This window comes from Anomaloglossus baeobatrachus, chromosome 12, assembly GCF_048569485.1.
Source record: "Anomaloglossus baeobatrachus isolate aAnoBae1 chromosome 12, aAnoBae1.hap1, whole genome shotgun sequence".
Taxonomy (NCBI): Eukaryota; Metazoa; Chordata; class Amphibia; order Anura; family Aromobatidae; genus Anomaloglossus; species Anomaloglossus baeobatrachus.
Window position 1 is genome coordinate 55,376,641 of NC_134364.1, and position 18,542 is coordinate 55,395,182.

General features: G+C 45.4%; 1 protein-coding gene across 2 annotated transcripts in view; it reads left to right on the plus strand.

Annotated features, from left to right (window-relative positions):
- Window positions 1-1,303: 1,303 nt before the first annotated feature.
- The window catches only part of SYNE2 (spectrin repeat containing nuclear envelope protein 2), a 518,190-nt gene continuing 500,951 nt past the window's right edge, over window positions 1,304-18,542 (plus strand). Inside the window, exon 1 of one of the 2 annotated variants that reach the window (XM_075330437.1) lies at window positions 1,304-1,431. The gene's annotated coding sequence lies outside the window, so the exon portion shown is untranslated. The remainder of the gene's footprint in view (window positions 1,432-18,542) is intronic. The other variant, XM_075330436.1, reaches the window with a different exon arrangement.

Below are 18,542 nucleotides of genomic sequence, written 5' to 3' on the forward strand. Positions count from 1 at the left end.
CTATCAAAACATTGCATCCACACAAAAATGGGATAAATAAAAACGTCAGATCAAGAAGCAAAAAATAGGCCATGACTGAGCCCCAGATCCTGAAAAATGAGAACACTACGGGTCTCGGAAAATGCTGACCAAAAGGTGCAATTCTTTTTTGGATAAATGTCTGAATTTTTTTTAACCCCTTAGATCGAAGTAAAAGAATACATGTTTGGTATCTACGAACTCCTCCCAACCTGAGGCATCACACCGACACATCGGTTTTACCATATAGTGAACACTGTGAATAAAATATCCCAAAAAACAATTGTGCAAGTGCACTTTTTTGCAATTTCACCGCACTTGGAAATTTTGTTCCTGTTTTCCATTACACTGCATGGTAAAACTAATGATTTAATTCAAAAGTACAACTTGTCCCGCAAATAAACAAGCCCTCGTATGACAAGATTGACAGAAAAATAAATAATAATAATAATAATCTTTATTTATATAGCGCCAACATAAAGGTTAGGGCTCGGGGAAGAAGGGGATGAAACCCCCTAAAAAAACGGAAAATTGCTCGGGGGTGAAGGGGTTAAAAAGTGAAATAAACATTAATCAATAATGCCATCCTTAAAAGAAAAAATTAAGTTTAATCTCAGCTAATCCAACCGAACTGACCAAGAGAGGTCGGCACAGGTGGCACAATGGCCATATGTGTATAGGATGGAGAGTAGTGTGGAAGGAAGCTTGCCCGAAAACTTGGGGCACCTGGCCACAATTAAGGGGCACGGGCTCAGATCTTTGGATGCAAAATAAAAAAAAAAAAGTAGCACTAAATTTTTTTTTTCTCCTTTTGAAACTTTGCCCCTCTTGTTCCCCCCGACAATACAACAGCGCATAAGAAATAGACTATTTATGACTTTGCTGGAAAGATGAAAGTAACAAATAGAATAAATGTTGCCACCTTGTTTGTGATTTATTGACAAACATTGTATCATATTTACACAACACAGCATGGTTTTCTGCAGACTCAGAGCCCTGTCCCTAGAGGGACCCACAACATCACAGATGTGAGCAGACAGTGTGGGTGGGAAATCAGGAAGGGCGCACATGGATGGGAGGGAAGAGAGTGGCCGGGCATGGGGATGACAAACATCAAGGGGAGGGCAGCAACTAAACAGGGAGTGGAAATATTAGGAAGGGTGAGGGAATGAGAAAACAGTAAGGAAGATACAAGCAGTGAACATTGTCAGGGAGGAGAAATATTAGGGAGGGAGAGACAAGAGGGAGGAGACCTTGGAAGGAAGGGAGGGGAGGAGAGGAGCTGCGAGGAACAAGACACATTTGGGAGGGAACTGTAAAATATTTAGCAGAGAAGGTTGCGAAAATCGATACAGAGTATTACTTAAGGAGTGACGCCCCCCAGGGTTTGGATTGGGCATCTGCAGACAGAATGTAAGTACTTCTTATTTCTAGGGGGGATATACTGGAACCTTGGAACTTTCTTCAGATGCATGAGCAGATCTGTAACGTGTGGGGTTCCTATGGCCTCCACCATGGTGATCGGAATTGTCCCCGAGTGACATGAAGCTTGGGATAATCCATAGTTTCAGAATATATTTTGCTATTTGAGCAATTGCCCAAGTTTTTATTTTGTATTTTACTTATATAGCGCTATTAATTCCACGGCATTTTACAGATGTGTTCATCTCTGTGCCCATTGGAGCTTACAATCTAAACTCCCTATCAGTGCGTCTCTGGAGTGTGGGGGAACCTATAGGAAACCCAAAAATGGGGAGAACATACAAACTCCTTGCAGATGTTGTCCTTTGTGTGATCCAGATTATTTGGAAGATATAGATGGGAACCAGGTGCAAGGACAGTAAACACCTGGTAGCTGCTCTTCCACCTCTGGCAGCACAAAACAGGTGCATTTACAGGACCGCTCTTTTTTAAGGACCGTAAACACCTGGTAGCAGCTCTTCCACCTCTGGCAGCACGGGTTTTATGCCGCGCTTTTCACCAATTCCAGGAGGCAGATAGGATTAATCCTGTCATTAGCACATGTCCTGAGGAAGAGGGCTGAGTCCCTTGAAACATGTAGACCTGTTCTTGTTTAATAAAAGACATTTATTAACCCTATCTGCCTCCTGGAATTGGTGAAAAGCGCGGCATAAAATCCGGTCTCCTCTACAACCACTCATATTCATGAACTTTCAGGGCTGCAGTTGATTCACCCTGTGATCACGCCAATATAGGAGTTGTGACTGGCACAACCCCTATAGGTGAGTTTTTCCATTAATTTTCTCCTTACAGTTTATCAGTTAAGACTCTATTGCGCTTTCTTGTCCACAGTTTGTTACCTCTGGCAGCACAAAACAGGTGCGTTTACAGGACCCCTCTTTTTTTGAGGACAGTAAACACCTGGTAGCTGCTCTTCCATCTCTGGCAGCAGAAAACAGGTGCCATTTACAGGACCCCTCTTTTTTTAAGGACAGTAAACACCTGGTAGCTGCTCTTCCACCTCTGGCAGCAGAATACAGGTGCAGTTTACAGGACTCTTCTTCTTTAAGGACAGTAAACACCTGGTAGCTGCTCTTCCACGTCTGGCAGCAGAACACAGGTGCAGTTTATAGGACCCTTCTTTAAGGACAGTAAACACCTGGTAGCTGCTCTTCCACCTCTGGCAGCAGTTTACAGGACCCCTCTATTTTTACCTAAACAGATTTTTGGGGGCTTTCTATTTTGGACCCCTTCTAATATCTAAGTATTAATTCACTTTAAAGTGGCTCAAAATGTGGAGTTCTCCTTTACGAAGAATGGAAACAGGGTCAAAATGTATTGTTTTATATTTATTAAGAACTTATCTCTATGGTTAGCTAGGTATGACTCAGACTGAAAAGTTCAAATCTGCTGCTGCAGAACCTCTTTTTGCTTGCAGGCTGCCAGCTGGGTGCAGGAGACTGGACTTTGCTTTTAGTAAATTACCTACAGCAGAGCTTGAGAAGCTGTCAGTCTGTGATCCAGGGAAACACCCAGCGTCTGAGGAGTCCCAGCTTCTTCAGTATATACAAGTTTTGCATAAACTTTTATGCTGTTCTGGTAGGAGGGGGAAGGGGGGGGGGGGGTCTTTATGGGGAAAAGGAGACCAGCTCTTATCCTGACTGGTATCAGAGGAAATTCTCCAGTCTATATAAAGGTGCAGCACTTGAGATATGGCCAGACACACATGCTTCCTGGTGTCCTCATGAGTACAGGCTGTGCTAATCAATGTATCCTGGCCTGGTGGGTAAAGTCACACCTGAGGTGTCAGTCTGGATAGATAGATGTAGCAGTGCCGAATTGGTCAATGAATTGGAGTTGAGTTTTGGCACAAGCCACTGAGTATTACCCTTCATCCATGAAATGATTGCACGTAGCGCCCGACTTATCTTTGCTTGCAGTTTCGCTTTTTGGCATCGCTGTGATTGTTTGTGGTTATCAGAATTATTTTCCTACAAAAGTTACTAGTATGACTCTAGGGCTATGTGCGCTGACTCTAGGGCTATGTGCACTGACTCTAGGGCTATGTGCACTGACTATAGGGTTATGTGCACTGACTCTAGGGCTATGTGCGCTGACTCTAGGGCTATGTGCGCTGACTCTAGGGCTATGTGCGCTGACTCTAGGGCTATGTGCGCTGACTCTAGGGCTATGTGCGCTGACTCTAGGGCTATGTGCGCTGACTCTAGGGCTATGTGCGCTGACTCTAGGGCTATGTGCGCTGACTCTAGGGCTATGTGCGCTGACTCTAGGGCTATGTGCGCTGACTCTAGGGCTATGTGCACATGCTGCAGATTTAGTGCTGAAACTTTCTGCACCAGATCTGCACGCTGTGGCAAACCACGTCAAAACCAGATGCATTTTTAACGTGGTTTTGATACTTTTTTTGGGCCATCAACAAAGTCACTGAATTGAAGTCAATGGGTGAATAAACGCTGCTAAACCCGACCAATAATTGACATGCTGCAGATTTTTTTTTCTGCATCAAAATCTGCACCAAAACCACACAGAAAAAAAAATCTAAAATCCCATAGTCTTTGCTGGCTTCACGAGAGGCATGCAGATTTTGTTTCAGATTTAAAATAAATAAATAAATAAAAACTGTCAAAAACTGCAGTGTGTGCACACGTCCTAATGGTCCCAGCACAACAGTGAAGATGATACTTGTGTTATAATAATCCAGTGTGCCAGTGCTGAGAAATCAAGCTTTGAAGCCACATGCAAATTAACCAGAAAGTACATTGAGGCGTGTGCACATGGAGGCTTTATAGAGGCCTGGAAAGTCACCTATGCAACAATGTAATGAACACAGACCCATGGTACCTCTGTTCAGTACCAGTACATGCAGTCCTTCAAAATGGAAGGCAGATGTGTAATAAGGCTGTTACGCTTATAGAGGTTGTGGAGTGGACCCACAGGACCACAGGGGGCGGACCCACGCTTACCCTGACATGGGAGGGACTTAACTAAGCGCCTACTGGGTATACACCAGAGCCTCAGATGGTGAGGATGGGCTTGGCAGCCGGTAGACGCTAGGTGCCAGTTCCAGGGCAGTCTCCGTGACTGTGGCAGCTGACCCCAAGGGCAGGGACTGGCTCAGGTAAAGACAGGCACAGTCTCTAGTGCAGGTGAGATGGGTGAAGCAGACTGGATGGCTGACGCAGGCAGGTACGGAGGATATAGCAGGAACAGACAGATATGGGAAGGTGGTTACAGGGACAGATAACGGGAACAGGATACATGGGACCGGACAACTAACAAACAGTAAACTCAGAGAACTAACCACGTTGCGCAGGCCCTTTCCCTAGTGGGAGGGTGCCTTAAATACCTAGTGCCTCTTAGCCACAGGCTCAGAGACACTTCTGAGTCATTGCGTGATGGCAGGGGTGGGATTCAACCGGTTCTGTCCGGTCCGGGCAAAACGGTTGTTAAAATAGCAGCTGGTTTCCCGGACCGGCAAGAAATGGCTCTGGCAATCTGGTTCTCTGTATTCACTTGTGTTAGTGTCTTTAAGACACTAGCACAAATGAATCCCTGTACCTCCGTATGCGCCGCACTTCTGGGTTCAGTGGAGCCTGTCTGAGCCCTGACCTGGCGTGCAGCGCCGCGCTGATGCTACAGAAGTCACAGCAGCGTGGTGAGGTAGCTCCTCCTGCTGCTGCCTATCAGTGTGCCTGCAGAGTGCCGCGGAGGAGGATGGAAGACAGAGGAGAGGCCGCCAGTGCTTGGAGCAGGTAAGCGCTCAGTGAGCTGAAGATGCAGGGAGACAAGAATCTGCAGGAGGAGGAGCCGCATAAGATGGGAACTATATGGGAAAAAGAGCCACATGGGATGAGATCTGCTGGGGAAAGAGGCCATGATGGGATCTGCAGGGGAAAGAAGCCATGATGAGATCTGCTGGGGAAAGAGGCCATAATGGGATGGGATCTGCAGAGGAAAGAGGCCATAATGGGATGGGATCTGCAGGGGAAAGAGGCCATAATGGGATGGGATCTGCAAGGGAAAGAGGCCATAATGGGATGGGATCTGCAGGGGAAAGAGGCCATAGTGGGATGGGATCTGCAAGGGAAAGAGGCCATAATGGGATGGGATCTGCAGGGGAAAGAGGCCATAATGGGATGGGATCTGCAGGGGAAAGAGGCCATAAAGGGATGGGATCTGCAAGGGAAAGAGGCCATAATGGGATGGGATCTGCAGGGGAAAGAGGCCATAATGGGATGGGATCTGCAGGGGAAAGAGGCCATAATGGGATGGGATCTGCAGGGGAAAGAGGCCATCATGGGATGGGATCTGCAGGGGAAAGAGGCCATAATGGGATGGGATCTGCAAGGGAAAGAGGCCATAATGGGATGGGATCTGCAGGGGAAAGAGGCCATAGTGGGATGGGATCTGCAAGGGAAAGAGGCCATAATGGGATGGGATCTGCAGGGGAAAGAGGCCATAATGGGATGGGATCTGCAGGGGAAAGAGGCCATAAAGGGATGGGATCTGCAAGGGAAAGAGGCCATAATGGGATGGGATCTGCAGGGGAAAGAGGCCATAATGGGATGGGATCTGCAGGGGAAAGAGGCCATAATGGTATGGGATCTGCAGGGGAAAGAGGCCATAATGGGATGGGATCTGCATGCAAAAGAGGCCATAATGGGATGGGATCTGCATGCAAAAGAGGCCATAATGGGATGGGATCTGCAGGGGAAAGAGGCCATAATGGGATGGGATCTGCAGGGGGAAAGAGGCCATAATGGGATGGGATCTGCAGGGGAAAGAGGCCATAATGGGATGGGATCTGCAGGGGAAAGAGGCCATAATGGAATGGGATCTGCAGGGGAAAGAGGCCATAATGGGATGGGATCTGCAGGGGAAAGAGGCCATAATGGGATGGGATCTGCAGGGGAAAGAGGCCATAATGGGATGGGATCTGCAGGGGAAAGAGGCCATAATGGGATGGGATCTGCAGGGGGAAAGAGGCCATAATGGGATGGGATCTGCAGGGGAAAGAGGCCCTAATGGGATGGGATCTGCAGGGGAAAGAGGCCATAATGGGATGGGATCTGCAGGGGAAAGAGGCCATCATGGGATGGGATCTGCAGGGGAAAGAGGCCATAATGGGATGGGATCTGCAGGGGAAAGAGGCCATAATGGGATGGGATCTGCAGGGGAAAGAGGCCATAATGGGATGGGATCTGCAGGGGAAGGAGGCCATAATGGGATGAGATCTGTAGGGGAAAGAGACCACATGGGATGAGATCTGTAGGGGAAGGAGGCCATAATGGGATGAGATCTGTATGGGGAAGGTCGTCCGTTCCAATTTTAGCAGGGCTCCTTTAGTAATCATTTTTAAAAATTATAGAAAAACCATTTAATACAATAAGAGTGACAGAGACTGGAACAGCTGGTGCTGGACAGGAGAGTGAAGGTATAGGAGGGGAAGAAAGGGAAAGAGATTATACTTTAAATTACTTGTATTTTTTGGTTGAGGAAAGTGCGTGAAAATGGGTGTGGCTAACAAAATGGGTGTGGTTACAGAATGGGTGTGGTCATCAAATAGGTATTATTGGCAGCCATCATTATATTATGCACATATATTTTCCATCCATCCCCCATACATATTGGATGAAAATGGGCAAAATCTGACAATTTCACTGGACAACATCTCTTAGGCGTTTGTATGTTCTCCCCGTGTTTGCCTGGGTTTCCTCCGGGTACTCTGGTTTCCTCCTACACTCCAAAGCCATAGTGATAGGGGATTCGCATTGTGAGCCCCGATGGGGACAGTGATGATCACATCTGTAAAGCACTATGCAATTAATAGCGCTATATAAGTGAGTAAAATTAAAAAATGGGTCTACCGTCTGATGTGTATGGAGGCCGCCTGTCTCTCCAGACAGAAGATGTCGGGGGACAGAAGGATTTAGCAGCTGGAATTTCAATGCCGGATCCTTTTTTTTCCAGGGAAGTTAATCCTCTGCCAGAGGCGTTTGGCAGCGTCTTACTCCTCTCTCCCTATTGAGAACACATGAATACACGGCTGATCTGATTGTATGAATGGGGGAGATAACGGTTTGCTGAACCAATATTTTGCCGCTTAATATGTCATGTTTAGGATTTGCCTAAAGGGGTTTTTCTTGGTTGTGGTTTGTATAAAAAAACAAATTGTGCTTTACTCCCCCTCCACGGGTCCTGCGCTGAGGCCATCGTCTGTCATTCTATTATTGGTAATCATGCGCACGTTGCGGCACAAGCAAATGTCTGTCACTGTTTCAGTGATCCTGATATCTTAATGGTTGCATTGGTCTCATTTCCCCTGTGTGATGCCGAATTCCAGATTAACAGGATGATGTGAAGACCTAATGAAACAGTGAAAGCCTGTGTGCCTCTGTTCCTCTTTCCTTCCCCGCATGGAGATAAGTTATATTGACTTAGTTAAATAAATACTGTGAGTTAATAGTAAAAAAAAAAGAGCCAAGAACGATAAGAGGTGACTACTGGTGTTGGTGGCATGTGGCCAGGCTTATGTTCGATGACAGTGGGGGGTCGCAGGCTGCCATTGTGTGACAATGGGGCTTCTGCGGGGGAGCTTATAGCGTTTCCTTGCAGTATTCAGGGTTTATTGTACCTGATGTCTCTGCGCTTGTGCGTGGCCAAAGTCAATGAGTCCGCTTTATCCTAGCGCTTCTTTAGAGGGTTATCCTTGTGATCCTAAATACTTAAAATTGCAAATTAATTGTTAAAACAAGAAACTATTACAAATATTCTCTGTTCTCAAAAACAGAATAATTTTTAATTGTGTTTTTTACTGCTCGTTGGTTAGGTTATCAGCCACCGCTGCAGTCTATCTGTAATGGCCAGTGGGTGAGCTCTGTGCTTATATAGTTATATAGGTTGAATAAAGCCCGCAGTCCATCTACTTCATCCCTCCTCCACTGATTATACATTTTGTCAATAAATCATTTATAATTGACAATGTTGTGTATGCTGAAGAAATCATCCGGCCCTAATATAAAAGCTGTTATAGTGTCTGCCATTATTACCTCTTGTGGTCGGCATTCCACAGTCTGACCGCTCTAACTGTAAAGAACCCTTTCCTATTTAGCTGTCGGAATCGCTTTTCTTCCACTCGCAGTGAGTGCCCCCTGCTCCTTAGTATTGTCTTTGGAAGAAATAAGTCATGTGCCAGTCCTTTATATTGACCACACATGTATTTATACATATAAATGAGATCTCCTCTGAGATGTCTTTTTTCTAAGCTAAACATATCCAACTTTTCCAACCTCTCATCATTATGGGCGGCCTCCATCCCTTGCAATAGTCTAGTTGCTGCCTTTGAACTGCCTCTAACTTCTGAATGTCCTTTTTAAAATCTGGATCCCATATTCCAGATGTGGCCTTACAAGTGATTTATAGAGGGGTAACAATACAATGGGATCATAGGATTTTCTCTCTCTCTTTATAGATCCTAAAATCTTGTTTGCCTTTGCAGCTGCTGCTTGACATTGAGTCCAGCTGCTTCAAGTGAACCTGCCCTCGTGCCTGATTGACAGTTCAGACCATTGGTATCGCCGTGCCTATGACCCAAACCAGAGGAGCACTGAAGCTAGGAGAATCCATAGATCTGGCCTGCAGCAGGGCAGCACTTACAAACTCTATTAAAAAAAACTAGGGTATTCTGGTTACAAGTAAGTTAAAGTGAACCTGTCAGGTGCAATATGCACCCAGAACCAACAGCAGTTCTGGGTGCATATTGCTGATCCCTGCCTAATAACTTTCCCAGCATAAGATACATAAAGAGATCTTTAGAAAAAATATTTCTAAAGATCCTTTATGATAGGCTAATATGTGCAGGGACTAGTCTTAAGGGTGTCACTTCCTGAGCTCACGCCGCCCTCCTAGTATGTTAGTATGCCCAGAGGGGCGTGCTAAAATCCTGTTCAATGCCCATTGCCCAGCGTCATCTGGGGTGACACACGTACTTGTGTCTGTTCTCACCACTTCAGACGCCGGGCCTAGGGTCAGTACGCATGATCAGAATGCCCCGCACTGATTTATATAGTTATTTCTTGTAGTGCCGACCCCATCTCTTCTCTCTTCTATTGTTAAAAACAAACAAAAAAAACAATATTAGGAAAATGTGTTAAACATATACATGTGGAAAATATCTAAGCATCAGTCACGCTCGCCACTGGGAGAAGGTACTGCGGCAAGCTGAAGTGGACCCACTGGACCACAGGGAGACCCCAGGCCAAGCAGGACTGTGCCAGCTGACCCCCATAACAGTGGTGGACACAGGAGCAGACAGGGCTGAATCTCAAGGGTAGACAGGGACCACCAGGGTGGCTCAAGGCAGGTAGCACAGGCAGGACGGATCGACAGAGTCTCTAGCACCAACAGGGCAGGATAGACAAGCAAAGTCTCTAGTACCAACGCGGCAGACAGAGTCCAGGTACGGGCAGGGCAGGCTGCACCCAGGTGCCAACAGGCAGGACAGTCTGGGGCCAGGTACGGGGAGGACAAGACTGGAACCAGGTGCCAACAGGCAGGACAGTCTGGGGCCAGGTACGGGCAGGACAGGACTGGAACCAGGCGGCAACAGGCAGGATGGTCTGAGGCCAGGTACAGGGTGGACAGGAATGGAATCAGGTGCCAACAGGCAGGACAGGCTGGTAGCCAGGTATGGGCAAGACAGGACTTGAACGGGACAGGACGGGTGACCTGACAAATGACTAGACAGAACAAACTGACTAACAGGATCTATGGTGTGAAACAGGCAACTCCCTTAGTGGGAGATTGCATTAAATACCCAGTGCCTCTCAACGATAGGCTGATAGGCACTTTCTGGCAGTGGTGCGCTGGCCCTTTAAGAGAGAGGCAGCGGCGCGCATGCGCGCACTTCCTAGTAGCACTCTGGAGGTCCTGTGACACGCACACAGACTCCAGGAGAGGGAAGGAGAAGAAACCCACGTGGAGTAGCAATCAAGGACGCTGGGCAGCGAGGGAGCCGGCCGCGGCGGTGAGTCAATGCGTGGAGAGGAGAGGCAGGGACGCAGTATTATAGCATCATATTCCTCCATGTGCTATTTGAATTTTTTTGTATTGGATCATCTCTATGATTAAGGATATCAAAATGTCCGAAATGCATCAGAAAATATTCTAATATGATGCTTGGATATTTTTCTAACTTTGTTTTTATTGTTATTTTTGTTTTTTGATTTTTAACATGCCTCAATAAAATTGGTACAAAGTAACGAAAATCCAGCGGATCACAGGCAGATGAATTAAAAACTTTCCTTTATTTTCATCGCTTTAAAAATAGATAGACAGCATCCACAAGGCACAGTTCATCCAACGCGTTTCGACATAACGCAGTGTCGTAAGTTCTTATGAATAAGAACTTACGACACTGCGTTATGTCGAAACGCATTGGATGAGCTGTGCCTTGTGGATGCTGTCTATCCATTTTTAAAGCGATGAAAATAAAGGAAAGTTTTTAATTCATCTGCCTGTGATCCGCTGGATTTTCGTTACTTTGTATCTGCTATTATCCCCTTGTGCCTGGGATTTCCGTGCAGCATCAGCTGGTCTACTCCTCAGACTTACACCCCAGAGCAGTGAGCTGGAACACGTTTCTTTTTTCAATAAAATTGGAGTTTTAAGCTAAATGGTATATTTTTCGACTTTCCATTTGTTGCCTCGTGGACGCCGACCCGTTGATTGATGCACCTGCAGTTTCCAGGACCTGATTTTTATGTTGGTGAGATTATGATTTTTTACTTTTTTTTTGTTATGTTTAGATACTAATAGATGTTATTAGTGACTTCCTATATAGCTACTTGGAAAGGAAGTTTTGGGGGGATTAAGTAAGGAAAGGAAGGAAGGTAGGGAAGGAGGGAAAGAATTAAAGTAGAGGAAACAAAGAGAAGGAGGGGATATGGAAGAAGAAAAAGGACAAGGAAGCAAGGGATAAGTAAGGAAAGGAAGGGGGGTATGGAAGGAATTAAAGTAGAGGAAACAAAGAGAAGGACAGGATAGGGAAGAAGAACAAGGAAGCAAGGGGATAAGTAAGGAAAGGAAGGGAGGTAGTGAAGGAATTAATAAAGTAGAGGAAACGAAAAGAAGGACAGGATAGGGAAGGAGGAAAAGGATAAGGAAGCAAGGGGATAAGTAAGGAAAGGAAGGAAGGTAAGGAAGGAGGGAAGGAATTAAAGTAGAGGAAACGAAAAGAAGGACAGGATAGGGAAGGAGGAAAAGGATAAGGAAGCAAGGGGATAAGTAAGGAAAGGAAGGAAGGTAAGGAAGGAGGGAAGGAATTAAAGTAGAGGAAACGAAAAGAAGGACAGGATAGGGAAGGAGGAAAAGGATAAGGAAGCAAGGGACAGGGAAATAAATAATTATATACCAGGTCTGCGGAGTAGTCTACGATAACACACACTGTCTCTGCTGCTATGGTCCACGGGTACTGTATATCTGAAACCATGGGTATTTAGGGGGTGCCCTATTTCCTTACCAATATTTCCATACTTATAAACTCCAGAATGATAATATAATGTAGACGCAGCTCAGCCCTCCCATATTTCTTGCGTAAACATCAACAGATTCCTCAGCCGTGAAGGAGTCGCCTGATTTGCTTCGCCAGAAAGTATTTTGAGACTTTTACGTCACGTTCATCTTGGCAGGGCTTGTGAACAGATGTTATTAGTGTGTTCATCTGAGTACACAACTCATAAGCAAATTACCACTTACAATGTTTGTTCTCCTTGGGTCGTCACAGTATGACGGTGCCCGAGGATACATCTTGTAATATTCTATTTACTGTGTTGTAATCATTTATATGGCCGTCCTCGGTTGTGCGGCATCCTCAGCAGCAATCATGGTGGAAGTTCCATCTATGAACACTGCAATAGATGTCTATTATGACATCAACCTACCACTCACATGGGGATAGACAAACCAGGAGAGGTGTGAACCGTGCAATCCACAGGTCCCTATTCAGACAAGGAGAAGCCTTGAATCTTACTTGTCCCTGCCTGATCGCAGAGGTTGGCATTCTAAGATAACCCAGTGGCAGCCCCACTCAACGTTGGCTGACCCTGAGTGTGCTTAACTGCTCCCTCAACTATAAACAAAATGTAAAAAAACAACAATAACTATAAAGAAAGTGCAGACAAGCAGAGAGTGAGACACAGGGCTAGGAACGTATTCACACAGTCATACCGGGAAGATGGAGGAAAACCGAAGAAACCCAAAAGATTTACAAAAATATGTGGAAACCCCCCAACTCCAAAATGTAACAGAATGGGAAGAATGCTGGAAAGAGACACTCGCGAACAAAAAGTAATAAAGATAATTCAGCAAAAATATCTTTAACTGAAGAGCTGGGAATCCAAACATCCATCTATCTTAGAATATAACCTGCACTTAAGATAGGTGCATGGTGAGTATAAATAGCCCCTCCCAAAATGTGGTAGGGTAAACCAAATGAGGAAATGAAAACATCTGAACAGAAATAAAATGGAAAGGAAAGACAAGACAAGACAAGAGAGCTATCAGCAATAGGACAGAGGCAAAACAGGCTGTGGTCAAACAGAGAGGGAACCCGGCCACACAACCAGAGGTCACTGGATCGAGCCCCAGTGTCTAACCATGACATCTGTCCATTATGAAGTGGCTAATAAGAGAGCATAATGTACCGCATTCTGTTGCACAGCATATAAATATATTTTCTAGGCGTAATGTCTCTTTAAACAGGTTTTTTAGTTTTATCTCAGTAGTACTTGTGTCATATCAGGTTTTGTACAAACTTTGCCATCTGTCATAGTGTCGTCGGGCTCTGTTCACATTGCAGATTCTGATACTCCACCTGATGGTTTCTCTCGTGTCTGGGATCAACACAAGCATACTCGGACATTGACATTGACATGCTGATTCATAGGCAGGCTAGGGAGAGTTAATCTCTGCTTGTTAGGCTCCTTTCATCACATGTCGTGGGGAATCCAATCATATTTGCTCCTCTCCTATTTATGCTGGATGAAATCTTCTAATCCATGCCAGCTATAGGTTATCCTGTGTTGGTCTTTGAGCTTTGATGTTCCAGACTTTCTGGTGAATGTGTTGCTTTTTACTTGGAGAGGTTGTGGAGTTTAGCCCATTTGCCTGGTCATTTCTTCCTGCTCTTGTTTTCCTGCTAATCTCTTATTGTTTTATACATATGAGTGTATGTGTGCTGAGTGACAGTTTTTTGTTTTTCCCTGTCTGTCTATTTCTATGGGTTTCATTTCACTCCTGTCCCATCCCTCTCTGGGGAAAGTGGAATCAGATCAGGACAGGAGCAGGGCCAGGAATAAGACTCTGGCAACTCCACCATCAGGAGTATCCCTGAGATTAGAGACAGTTTATGGCACTCTAGCTTGAGAGTGAGCGTAGGAGCCCCGGTTTCCTGCTATCCCATAGTCATCAAGACAGTGTGACAAGTTTGGCTTGTGGGGTCTTTACCTTAGACACCAGTTGATCACACTACTAGACCAGTTTGGATCATGGCTATTAATGGTGACAATTCTTCTTTATATTGATAAGATATTTCTCTTTTTCTTAGAAACATTTCCTTTCACTCATTAAAGACGGATTTATTTTATAGAGCAATTTTTCCAAAAATAAGTAGAAGTTTATACATGTTGGATTGTTATCGTCTGTCTGTTACATCTCCTGGCTGCAGGGCCTGACTGTTCATCTTCCTCCTGTCATGCCCGGCACCCTCTGTTCTTCTGCACTATATAGGCTATATTGCTTTTTAGAAAAAACAAAAAAGCCAGCACCAAATGTGCACTACAGCATTAAAAATTCCAACTGTACTTATTATAAATATGAGATTTTTGGCAAAAAAATTGCAATTTCTTGAGCCACCCCGCCACGTCACGGCAAATCTCTATTGGGGCAGTCCTAACACTAAAATATTTTTATAAAATGTGCCATACGGCCTCACATATGAAATAGTAGAACTGCTCTTAGCAGCACTCACCTGGTCTATTTCAATCCCGTACCCATGACTGAGTCATGGCTGTGGGCGGGACAGGTCCAAGCAAATGCTGCATGAAGTAAATAGCCTGTGGACAGGGCCTGATGACTGAATGTGAACAGTCACCAACCGCCAAAATCTAGACAGGTGGAATACATCCCAAATTGGGGTGCATAGCAAGGTGGGGGTCAGCCACCGACCAATTCAATGAAGAAAAAACAAAAAAGCTAGCACCAAATGGCCGGCACCCTCTGTTCTTCAGCACTATATAGGCTATATTGCTTTTTACCATACATATCTACGGTAGTTCTGCTACATTTCCACTATGTGCCTCGTAGCATTTTCTGATGTGCCACATTGCTGAGCTCTGCTATATTCACTTTGTACCTCCTGACATAAGGAGGTCTGCTACTTTCCAGGGCTCCTCTGCTACATTATCATTATGTGCCTTCTGATATACCCAGTTCAACTACATTACCTGGTTGTGCATCCTGATATACCCAGCTCTGCTACATTGCCAGGTTGTGCATCCTGATATACCCAGCTCTGCTACATTGCCAGGTTGTGCATCCTGATATACCCAGCTCTGCTACATTGCCAAATTGTGCATCCTGATATTCCCAGCTCTGCTACAATGCCAGGTTGTGCTCCTGATATACCCAGCTCTGCTACATTGCCAGGTTATGCATCCTGATATACGCAGCTCTGCTACATTGCCAGGTTGTGCATCCTGATATACCCAGCTCTGCTACATTGCCAGGTTGTGCTCCTGATATACCCAGCTCTGCTACATTGCCAGGTTGTGCATCCTGATATACCCAGCTCTGATACATTGCCAGGTTGTGCATCCTGATATACCCAGACCTGCTACATTGCCAGTTTGTACATCCTGATATTCTGAGCTCTGCTACATTGCCAGGTTGTGCATCCTGATATACCCAGCTCTGCTACATTGCCAAATTGTGCATCCTGATATTCCCAGCTCTTCTACAATGCCAGGTTGTGCATCCTGATATACCCAGCCCTGCTACATTGCCAGGTTATGCATCCTGATATACGCAGCTCTGCTACATTGTCAGGTTGTGCATCCTGATATACCCAGCTTTGCTACATTGCCAAATTGTGCATCCTGATATTCCCAGCTCTGCTACATTGCCAGGTTGTGCATCCTGATATACCCAGCCCTGCTACATTACCAGTTTGTACATCCTGATATTCTGAGCTCTGCTACATTGCCAGGTTGTCCATCCTATTACTGGGCTCAACTACATTATAACAGTGAATGCTCGACCTCGACATTCCTGGGCCCTGCAACATCAATATAGTGAATCCACTAACTTATTAAACTCTGCTATGTTACTACATGGATTTTCAATATGGAAATACACCAGCTTCACTAGGTCTAATAAATGTATTTTATAGAATTTATATTATGAAATCTGGTGACAGAGTCTCTTTAAACTTCCTCAGAGCATGTCCCCCATCTTTTCCAGATTCCTGGTAAACATAGATACACCCCCTCTTTTTTTTTTGCGTTGTAATATGTATTTGCTATTCTGGACTGGATATCCCGTAAATACAGCTTACGCCAGTATCAGTATGTAACCAGGCAATTTTTCTCTTCTAGACTCCAGGAGAGAGATGTCTGATAGACCTTTTTGGAAATGTAACAGTTGATTGTACTTTTGGCTATTGTCCAGCTTTGCCAGAAATGGATTAAGCTAAGAGGCAGCATATGATAATAGCTTGCGAGACATATATATGTACTGCTTAGTCATTGACTTTAGGGCGGAAATATTTTTAAAGGGATGATCTGTGGATAGAGCATCTCTAGGATATGCGACCAGTGTGCAATCTGCGGGAGTGTAAACTAGTTTGGACACAGACGATGAAGACCCCTGTACAAGAACAATATATGGGCCCTTGGCAGTTCAATGGCTCATTATAATACATAATTCCACCTGCTTTGGAGGTAGAAGTGCCCCCCCCTTGTCTCATTAGCCTTTACAGTTTGTGGTTTCACAGGTTGCGCCAATGATATGTCCACCCTGAGGATTACAATGGAGAAAGTCAAAGCTCGATGCCACTCATCTCCCATTAGCTCCATTCTCAGCAACACCAGAGAGCATTGGCCATTGAATCTTTTGGGTTGACGATGTGGCCTTCAGAAAAAGCTAAGCAGAGCCCACAGCCCTTGGCATTTTATTTTATCAGTCAGGGAGTGTCACAGCATTCCGACCCCCACCGATCGGACATTGGTCCCATATAATAGCTATATCTGTTACAAGGAGGTTGTTCTAGGCATCGCTGACTGTCATAGCGGCATCAGGATCTGTGGAATCTACAGATTCTTCCAGTCTGCCTTCTAACTTCTCTGATGTCTGTGATTAGCGGAGGGAGACTTGGACGTCGACCCACAGACTTGTACTCCATAGGCAGGCGAGCAAGAGTTAATCTCTGCTGGTCTGCTTGTTAATCTTCTTTAGTCACATGCTATGAGAAAGTCAGTCATATTCACTCCCCTCCTATATATGCTGACTGGACACTTCCATTAGTGCCAGCTATAGCTTGTCTATACTGGTCTGGAGAGATGGCTTGATCCAGACTTACTGGTAGTTGTGGTGCATTATTTGCTGTATTCGGTTGGGGTGTTAACCCTTGTCCTTTTGTTGCTGCCTTACTTCTCTTGCTTTTCTTCTTAGTTTCTTACTGTTTACTCCTGTGACTTTGCAGTGTGTCTGAGTTTCTGTTTTTCCCTGTCTGTCTAAATTTGTGTTTCCATCACACTACTGCCCCTTCCTTCCCTGGAGGAGGGAGGGGGGGCAATAGATACATTTTGGTAAGGAGTATAGCCAGGCACAAGACTCAGACATCACCACCATTAGGGGTAACCCTGAAGACAGGTATAGTCTAGGGTACCCTAGCGTGAAGGACAGTATGGAAGACCTCTGTTTTTCGCTATCCTACAGTCACATTGTAACAATATCTCACCTATTGCTATGCTCCGTATCCTCTGAAGGTTCAGCAAGGTAGTGTGTGTCCTGGCCTCCAGAAACACCGGCTGACAACTCCCCCACCCCAAATAAAGAGAATAGGGGAGCAAAGACATAACTTTTATTGATGTTATTTGAAGCCTTTACCATACCCTGATATTTTATGTTGGAGACGTTTCAGCAGTGAGCTCCGTATTGTTCTTTCCGGGGCATGTGCTTTCTCTCATCAGATGTATAATTAAACCACTGATCTAATAGAACTTTCCTGTAAACTCGGCTGAGCCTCTAATTGTAAACGTCAGAGCGGAGACCTGCAACCAGCGTTCATCTTCAAATAGAAAGTACTGGAAACGAAAGTCTTATGACCAAAGCAAAACGAAAAAGCCTCCTCCCATTTCTTGGTGGATTCCTTTAACGCCTTCAGGACAGGGCCATTTGTCACTTTTAGGCCATGTGCGTACTAGAAAGTGACTTTTTCTTAAGGAAAATCCAGACCCTGTTAAAGAATCCTGCACCCGCTGTAAAAAAAACGCACCAAAACCGCAACAAAATCCGCATGCGGTTTTACCGCGGTTTGCCGTGGTTTGGTGCGGATTTGCTGCAGATTTTCCGCAGGTTGGTCCATGAGAATTTTTACCATTTATTTATGGCAAAAACCACAGGTACCTGCAGAAAAGAAGTGACATGCACATTAATTCCGCAGCGGAAAATCCGCAGGTAAATCAGCGGGTATAAAAAAAGCAGTGTGCGCACAGCATTTTTTAAAACCCATAGGTTTTGCTGGGGAATGACTGCCGCAATTGTCGCGGGCGGGGAGGGCGACGCTGCGCTCACCACGCTTGGGTCCGGCACTGCTGCTGCTTCCCTAGCTGCTCGGTGGCTCGAGCGGTGGGCCGGATCCGGGGACTCGAGCAGCGCTCTTCGCCCGTGAGTGAAAAGGGGAATGGTTTTGGGGATTTATTGTCCGTGACGCCACCCACGGTTGTGGTGAGGTTGTGACACCACCGCTGCTCTGGATGGGGATC